This window comes from Mustela putorius, unplaced genomic scaffold (assembly GCF_011764305.1).
Source record: "Mustela putorius furo isolate JIRA1106 unplaced genomic scaffold, ASM1176430v1.1 tig00000129_pilon_pilon_pilon, whole genome shotgun sequence".
Lineage (NCBI taxonomy): Eukaryota > Metazoa > Chordata > Mammalia > Carnivora > Mustelidae > Mustela > Mustela putorius.
In genome coordinates this window covers 30,466,495-30,476,120 of record NW_025421290.1, presented here as the reverse complement: position 1 = coordinate 30,476,120, position 9,626 = coordinate 30,466,495, and the positions used below count along the sequence as shown (strand labels likewise).

Genomic DNA, 9,626 nt, shown 5'->3' with positions numbered 1-9,626 from the left:
GAAGCAGAAAAAACTCTCCACTGAGCAGGGGTTCAGATGAGGGGTTTGATCCCATGACTCCAAGATCAAGTCCTGAGCCAAAGGCAGACGCTTAACCAATTGAGCCACCCAGGCATTCCTCTTTACGACTTTTAGAATACATTTCCCAAATGCTTTCCAGAATGTTCTCACAAATTAACACTGTCCTAGGGTAGATGTTACCCTGAACAGCAATTTTCAAGGTTATGAATCAAGATTCCCGTGTTATCACCTTGAACTCCTTGAGCACACATTTTTCTGGCATCTTCTTTCTATGTAAACCTCAATTAAGTATGTAAGATAAGTTGCTATTCTTTGCTCAGGGCGGACAGAAGGAATATGATTATATTACACAAAATATGTATATTCATGTGTAAACCTTATCCATTTATATTGTGTATGATCCTCAAAATGTGTTTCTATAGTTATAAAATTTTCTGGTCTCTATCTGATTATGTAATAGTGGTGATTGTTTAAAAATACATATAATTGAAAACTGGAACATCAAAACCATTTGTGTGCTTATTATTTGGAGGACTCACTTATTTGCTGAGATAGCACACAAATTCGCACAAAAGGCTGATCAGTGTGTTTATGACTACGAGTCTCATGCCCCTCACTGTCTGTGTATGGTTCCTTACTGAGGAGGTATGGCTCCTCCAGGTGGGAGGGACCAAAAACCCCATTAAATCGAGTTCCTCAAGCATAATCAGACCAAAGACAGAGGAGCGCTGAGAGAAAATGAATAGATATCAAGGTATCGAGTTACCTACATAGGTAGAAAGACAGAGAGATAGATAGAATAAGACAGGAGATTAGAGGAAGAAGATAAAAGAGGACTGAAGTAAGGAAAAAGCATAGAAAGATGGAGAGAGAAAAGGAAGAAACACAGGAAGGGGCACTATGCTCTGCTAAGTGCTTTTAGCCATTTGTGACAAATCTGCCTTGACCTGTGCTTTCTCACCTCCTGAAAAGGGCCCCATGAATTAGGAGACAGAGACCAGGGCCGAGGGTGTAATTTCCCACCAGAACTTATTCTGGGTTATTTTTATGAAGTCTTCTCCTTCTGATTCTCCCCTCTCCAACCCGCCCCTTCTTCCTCCTCTTTATCTCCCTCCTCCTCTTCATCAGTCCCCCTTCTGCTCCTCCTCCTTCTCTCTCCACCTTATTTCTCCCAGGACAGAAAGGAGACTTGTGTATTGGTTCTTCACATTCCACAGCACTGGTTTGGGGAGCCAAAGGGTCGTAGAGCTGGAAAAAAAAAAAAAAGAGATCTTTCATAGGTATTTTTTTCTGTACACTTAAAACATCTGGATTCTTTCTTTATTTTCTTAAAAAATGAGTTAGAACAGAACCATCATATCTAGAGCTTATCTGAGGCACTGTAAGTATCATGATATAAAATAAAATATTTTAAAAATTACTATTTTCTTATAAATTCACCAAGTTCATTATCTTGTATTTAAGAAGAAACTAGCTTGAGACTACTTTTTGGTTGCTGGAACAAAACAGAAGAACAACCTGTTTTATTTTCTGTATACAGACATACAGACACAATGACTATATATGTATATGTGTATATATATTTACACATATGTGTGTGTATACACACACACATATATACATATATATACATATACATACACACACACACACATATATATATATCTCTGCATGTACACATGTATACACACATATAGATTGATATTCCATTCACAGGTAAGTTATATTTGTCTCATAAAACTAATGATGCTTTTTTGTTAAAACGTTCCCCTTAAACATTTACACATTTGATTCTTTTTAAGTTCTTTTTAAATTCTAAAGCACAGGCTTATAAAATAATACTGTGTTGTTTAACTTTTCTCACATTTTATACAAAGAGCTTGATTGCTTGGAAAACATTGTAAAAAAGTCATTGTGGAGTTAATATGAACGTTGCTGCCCCTTTAATTTTCTTAAAAAGAATATTCACTAAGTTAAAAAGGATTTTTAAAATGTTTTCCCTTTTTTTAAACTACATATCTGTGGGATGTCAAATTCTCTTCATATATCTCAACCAAAACAAAATATTAAAACAGCAAATGCAAAAGATATGACAATCCAGTTGTCTTATTAAAACATATATTGAAGAAATTTACATTAATGTAAAGAAAAAATATATACGAATTCTTCTCACTAAATTATTTTTTTTAATTTTGGAAAATGTGATTATTTTTATGTTTTTATTCTTACATCAATGGTGTTATTGTTATTTCAAAAGATTACTTTTCTGTTTTGATTTATCGTAAATAAGTATTGATAGATTAGAATATTATTTTATATCTTTGGGAAGTTATATTTTTAAAAAAAGGAAGGTTGGACTAGATTTTTTTCTTCTCAAAATGTAGTTTGAAATGATCTATAATAGATCTACTTGAAGTGCTGGTTAATATATAGATACTAAGACTTGCCCCAGACTCACCAAGTCAGAATCTATGAAAGAGAGGCCTTTCAAAAGTGGGACCTTGCAGATTTTTCAGGTTCTTTTAAAATTGATGACCTCTGTTGATTTTGTTCCAGGTAAATAAACACCAGAATCTGAACCCCTATCTCCTGCAAGGGCAGGCTGGATGCCTATGTTACCCCTGGCCCCAAGACCATCTATACATTTCTCCTTTACAAGGTTGGCAGACAAAAATAGAGTATACTCAGTTAAATTTGAAATTCAGATGAACAATGAATTCTTTTAGTATAAATATGATGTATTTAGAAGATTGACACACATATATACATATCTCTAATTATTGGATAAATATTCAATATTTGGGTTATATATATAATCCAAATATTGTGTGGAACATATTTGTCCTATTTTCTGTTTGTGCCCTTTGCTTTGCTAAATCTGTCAGGCCTATCATTTTTCCACCATTACTTCCAGGTGGTACTATCCGTAAATAGACTAAGTGAGACAATATGGGAAAGTCTTACCCACAAGATTTATTAATTGCCTAGACTTAGGGTCAGGTGGAAAATGGCTGAACCCAGAAACACTCTTATAATAACAGTTAAGTCTTTATCCATGATCTCACACTCTTATAAAGCAAACCCCTCTAAACTTTCCCCAAATTTCTTTCAGAAAGCATCTCCGTGGAGCTCACGTGGCTCTGCTTCCAATTACTGCTTACTTCATCTCACTGTGGTATTTCTCATTTTAAAGTCACTGGCACATCGGTAACAACCTCATTGCCAGAACGACTGGGAGGAGAGAACATGCAGTTTAATCTCTAATGAAGCCTTGTTCCATTATGTCAAAGTTCACCTCTCCTTTTACTTGTCCTTACATGTCTTATCTTAAGAATGTAAACATCTTCGGGCTCCCTTTTATTTTGTCTGCCTCTCCAGGTCTCAGGGACCTCTGTTCCCACTGGTGATGTTCTGGGTTCTTGCTATTTCTACTAACTGATATGTTCTCCTCTTCCAAAAATACAGATTTCCCTCTGAACAATATTGCCCACTCAACCATCTTTCTAAGCTTTTCTGATTCTACTTGCTGCACAGAACAAGATGGTTTCCAGAGTTTGTTGTCAAAGAAGGATTCTGTTTTAAAGAAAGTTTTCGAAAATAGAATAGAGAAATGTTTTAATATCAACTTACCTGTTAATATTTGCCTTTTCTACCTATATCAGCTGCATCTAACAATCTGTAAAGACGGCCTTTCGTTTTTATTTATCCTTCATTGAGTAGAGGATGGTTCTGATTTTCTCATATGTGGCGTTCTTCTCAAATGACTTTCATAGCTGATTTCTACTTTGGCAACTGCCATGCCAGGTTCCCACATATAACATGGTATTTGGCCTTGTTTAGGGTCCAAATGAGAAACAAGATGTGCCTTCAAAAACTGAAGTTACATCTAAGGCTAGCAAGGCTGTTCTCCTGAATTTTGAAAGGTAGGTGTTCCTGTTTCCATTCAACCCAGAAGCTTAAACTAGAACTTGACTTTGCGAAACATCTTACTAAAAAAATCTTAGTAAATAACTTGAGTGGGTGCTATGTTTGTGGTTGGTGAATTATGTCAGATTTTTTTTCAGATAATTAATTGACTACCCCCAGAAAACTCCACAGTCATACTTTCAGATCTATTTGTTTTTAAAACTGATGGTTTCAAAAGTTCAAAGAAAGTATCAAGTTCTCACATCCAGCCAGATTGCAGAAAGAAAAATTAAATGAACCATTTATATTTGTCTACATTGCATAAGATGATTCTCTAGCTGAGCTATGTTGTTTTCTTTAAACAAAGTTTTCCTTTTTTTTTTTTTTTTAATTATTTACTGTCTAAAAGTCTGTGTCTGCTGTCATTACCCACACTTGTCTGATAACAATTGTAGGTTTCTTTTAAGAACAGTACTTTTACCAGGTTCATATTTCTCTAAGCTTGTTTTTTCCTCATACTGTAAAAATAAGATTATAAGAATATTAAAGGGAATTTTGAGAGAAAAAATCGCATTGCTAACATTACCTAGCAAAACTATTTTTATTTGCTTAGGTTGCTTTTCATTACCTTTCTTTTTTTTTCAAACAATATGTACATATTTGTTACAGTTACAATAAAATTTGGTACATGTTTTAGTTTTGGAAAATTTTTACTTTATATGGTTATTTTAAGAATTACATGGCAATATAAATGTGAATGTATTCGGCATACCGCCTATCAGATAGGTACTTAAATTGATCTTTGAAGCTGTGACTCTAAGTTAACTTCTTTTTTTTTTAATATTGTAAAGTATATAATACCTAACCACGATGGTGCCTCAAAACCCAGGTAAGACATTGTGGTTGCACATTTTTTCCTTTTCTTCCCCCCCCCTTTTTTTTTTAAATTACAGATAATGAGAACGAATGTTAGCCATTTTTTTTCTTTCTATGAATTTTTGGGACTGGGGTTCCTGTGTCAGAAGATCTGAACACTGAGCTATCAAAAGATTATGTCAGTTGCCATTGCCATCAAGATAGTTACAGCATCATCAAATTATCAGGATAGTTTCTTACTAACCTAAAAACTGATAATAAAACAAACCTATAAAATATTGTTTATTTGTATTAAGTGTCTTTCTTTTATTTCTTGCATTACCATGAAGACCAGACCTTTTCCAAAATTCTATGTGCATTTGCTTCAAAAAGGAAAATAGACAAACAAATAAATAGAAAAATAGTTAAATAGACAAGTAAAGAAGCACTTGGGTAGGAGGTCGTGACTGTGGATTCCTTAGGAAATAAAAACATAGACGATTTGAGACACTCACTTCTTCCTAGTGCCTCTTCCTCTTTTCTCCCTCTTTATTTTTATTGCCATCAATTTAGAGACTCAAGAAAAGAAACAGAAATATATATATATGAAATATAGATATAAAATACATTATGAAAAGAAATATCATATTTATTCTTTAGAAATAAATAGAAATTTAGAAATGTATATATATTTATATATATTTAAGAAAGATTAAATATATATAATCTACTTCAGATGATTATCAAAAAGTGATTGTTGACCTCTGAATACCAACACAGAGAAAAAGACTCAAACCTGAATACTTGACAAGCGAACCCAAGGAAGTGATAGCAGTTTACTATTTTGAGCAGAAAAAGGATATGATGAGTTAAGCACCGAAAGGATATAGATATTTCACGAATTTGCATGTCATCCTTGACCATGGGCCATGTTAATATACTCTGTATCCTTCCGATTTTAGTATACATGCTGCTGAAGTGAGCATAGGATGTAGATATTTCAAAAAAACACTATATTACCACCCCAAGCATCACCTAATAATTAATTAACATATGATTGATTCATGCTCTCAATCTGCTTGTGTATTAATAAGCTTGTTCTGTTTTCCCACATGTGAAAAATGGGAGATGCAAAGAGGGTTTCCTTTCTTTTGACTTTTCACCAGGCATGATAAGTACAGTACAGTAACTGGACTTTCCAATATCTCCTGGCCCTTTGATAAAAAAAGCAGCATTCAAAGAAATTAATTTAAAATGGAGGGGGAATCGGCTACAAAATAGGTGTAAAACTTTACTTAAAAGCTATTTCTACTCATGGCATTTTCTCTGCATAGTGTAATAGAGTTATAGTTGCAGTAATGGTTTGCTTACGGGCAAGCAATTAGGCACCTGCCGTCACTCCACAGGATGTAGATTTCACATGAATAGCTATTTTATAAATAAACAAATAGAAACTCGTATATGTAATGGCACAGGCAAATGCCGCTTGGATTTTAAGTTTTAAAAAGACAGTTCCACACGTTTTTGAAATCATTTGTTTCCATATTTAATTGGATTCAACTCAGCCTTTTCATTTTCCACATGAATAATTAATAATATCATTATTATCCTTACAATCCTCTATTGCAATTTAACCATAAGAGGGCTGTAATGAGTCACTGCATTAAGGTAAATATAAGCAATATATGAGCCATGCAGATAGTCAATGTAAGAGTGTGCAATTTCTCAGATGTGGGCGGAAGTTTATTTTTTGATTATTCGTCCCTCTTTATAGGCTTGGTGCTCTGTCCTGGGGGAGCACGATTACTGCCTCAGGCTCCTTCATATGTTCTCTGGATCTTGGATTGCTCCCTGTTTTAACATGCCTTCTGCAGTCTATGGAACTCTTTGCAATTTATTCGAAGTCATAAACAATTGATCTGGACTCTGAGCCCTGCCATGTACCACCTAAGTGAGTCTACTAAATTAGCTGCATGACTTTCCAAAGCCTGAATATCTTCATATGGAAAATGGGGGCTAGAAATAGTAATCACCTCATAGGTGAGTGTAGAGAATCTTCACTCAGATAGTTGGGTAATGGGTCTCATGAGCAGACAGCTTCTCTGAGACTGAGCTACAAGGTAACAGTAAACTGCCCTTACAATGGCCTGGGAGGTTGTACCTTCTCTATCTGTGATTGATTTGCTCTGGACCCAAAGAGCCTGGTCCTCAACTATCTGCAGCAGAGCTGGGCAGCTGGGCTCGAACTGACAAATGGTTTCACCAAAACCTGTGGGTAACAAGGGAAATTAGTTTATGAGGTTTACGTGATACAGTCTTGTAAGACTTAAGAAGAGCCAAATGATGCTAGGAAGGAAGGTTGTATAAAATAAACTAGTGAAAGACAAGGGATTTCATTAATTTAGAAAACTGAACATGTAGTTTAAAGCATGTGAAGGTGTACAAGTTGAGAGTTCTCAGTTCTCAGATTTTATGCAAATAACATGTTAAAATAAGACTGAAAACTTTAGCAGATAGGGTTATAGAGCAGTGAAAGCCTAGACTTTGGAAACAGGTATATCTGATCTTGAATATCAGGTTCACTGTTTAACTTTGAGACTTAAAGAAATTGCTTTGCCTCTCAGAAATCACTGTCCTTATTGGTAAAAGAATGATAATGATAGCTGTCTTAGGGTCAACAGCCAGTCCCTTAGAAGATTATCTGCCTGAAATTAAATCTCAATAAATTTTAGGTATAATATTGAGACAAGTAAGAAATGAAGCCAAGGAACATGGGAGAGGGTGACAAATGAATTGAAGGTCTCCTGGATAGATAGACTTGGTTTCTAAAGATAAATTTATAATAACTCGGAAAGGAAATCACATCAGACCATTTTATATAAAGGTTGAAATGCTCTTAATTCTACCAAATTTCCCCCCAAAGATATTTATCAAAATTTACCCACCAAAAATTGAGTTCTGAATTCTTTAACTCTGATTTTAAAAAGCTCTGTGATTTGCAGTGTTAAAGTTAAGGCAAGATTTATGAAAGGATAGGGTAAGAATTTTGTATCAGAAACCATGATGCAGTCTCAGGTTAGAATAAGGTTATTGGTGGTCCTTATTTAATAGGTTAATAATTGCTATTGAGTATACGAATTTGATTTCATGTAAGATAAATACGACATTTGTGATAATTTCTATACACAGTACCAGGTCTTTACTCTAGTCAGGGTTAAAATGTAAAATTATTTCTAAAGGAAATCCCAGGTACAATTTATGTGATTCCGACCTATTGTGAACTTCAGGCACATAACCAAAAGCAGACAAGGGATTTTACTTCTTCTTGAGGCCTGAGTTTTAGTTTTGAAAATCTAAACTTTCCTGAAACATTTTCATAAATCACTGCTCTATCACTTAACTTTTCTTTGATTGTATTGTGCATGAGAATACTAGATAAAATGGACTGCTGTGTTCAGAAAACATACAAAGCAATGACTTTAACTCCTGTTTGATATTTACCTCCTACACATGGATTTTTTCTGTGCTGTTTCTTACCTAAAGGCTCACTTTCAGCAAGAATCTGAGCACATCTCCTTCCCACAAACAACAGTCACAATTTATGTTGACACACCTCTTGCTATCTTTGTTGCTTCCAAAGGAATTCAACAAAAACAAGAAGGATTAATGAAGGCAGTTGAAGCTCATATGCACTCAAAAACTTGCCAAGTTTGAAGTCAAATTAGGAATTGACATTAAACCTTGAAAAGTTGGTTGTAAAGAATAGGATAGCAACTAAAATTTACAGCAGAATAAAATGTTAGAGTCCTAATAAATGTTCAAGGAGAATATATACTCCAGAAGAGTAGATTCATTCCAAGGTTATGTTGGATTTCAGAGATACATTTCTGTAAGTTCCTACATAAAAAGTGGAGAAAGAGAATATTTTAACAATTCATGGAAAAAAAATAGTTCTCTTAAATTACTGTAAAACTACCTATAGCTTTTGTCAATTATAATATATTTCCATTATGAGACTCTGAGAGTCACTGTAATAAAATTGGAATTGTGAAATGTACAAAAAACAGCAAGTAACATTCTGTATCCAAAGCAGAAGCACCATACCCAAGAAGAGGCTGGCCATTTTTCTACTAGTTCATTTCCTGCCAGCTCCCATGACATTTAATAAATCCCAGAATCCTAGAGCCACACCTACCTCACCTACACGTTATTAGCTATGAAATGGTTAGATGGGAACAGCACCAGTTAGATGCAGCTAAAGCTTGTGTTTGATAGCAACGCACAGAGGGTTGATTTTCAATAACTTCAATAATTTCAATAAAGAAAAATAAGAAAACTTTACTCAGACTGTCATAACAATTGAGAAAGCTTCATAACACTACCTCCACCTCCCAAATTCTAGAGCAATTTATCCTCTCCAATGGTCAAAGCTAGAATGGATCATAGATACAGTAACACAAATTTAAAAGTGTGTTTGATTCTCATAATAAAGTAGCTGCCTCTAGTATTTTTCAGAGCATACTGCCAGAAATCTCCCTATAATCCCACATCATGTAGCTCTGTCTAAATAGAAATCAGAATTTCCAGAGTTATAGAAATTGATTTGATGAGAACTGAGAAGTATTTGGCATTGGAAATGTGAGCAATTGTTGCATAAAGAAATTAAGAACTTTCTGCAAGTAGAGGTGAACATCCTGACTCAAGAATATGGCCTCTCAGCACAGAGAGACTGACAGGGACAAACTGTAACACCAGCGAACAGAGCAAAGAAGAGCATCAAGGTGGAGATAGTTCATCTGTACCTGGTTAGCACTGATGGGATGTGGAGTTTGGTGGAGCATCCC

General features: G+C 34.7%; 1 non-coding gene across 1 annotated transcript; it reads right to left on the bottom strand.

Moving 5' to 3' along the window:
- Positions 1 to 5,661: 5,661 nt before the first annotated feature.
- On the bottom strand, positions 5,662 to 5,768 carry LOC123390621. Its single transcript, XR_006605157.1, has one exon. It is a non-coding gene; the product is annotated as a U6 spliceosomal RNA (small nuclear RNA).
- Between the last annotated feature and the right edge of the window lie 3,858 nt (positions 5,769 to 9,626).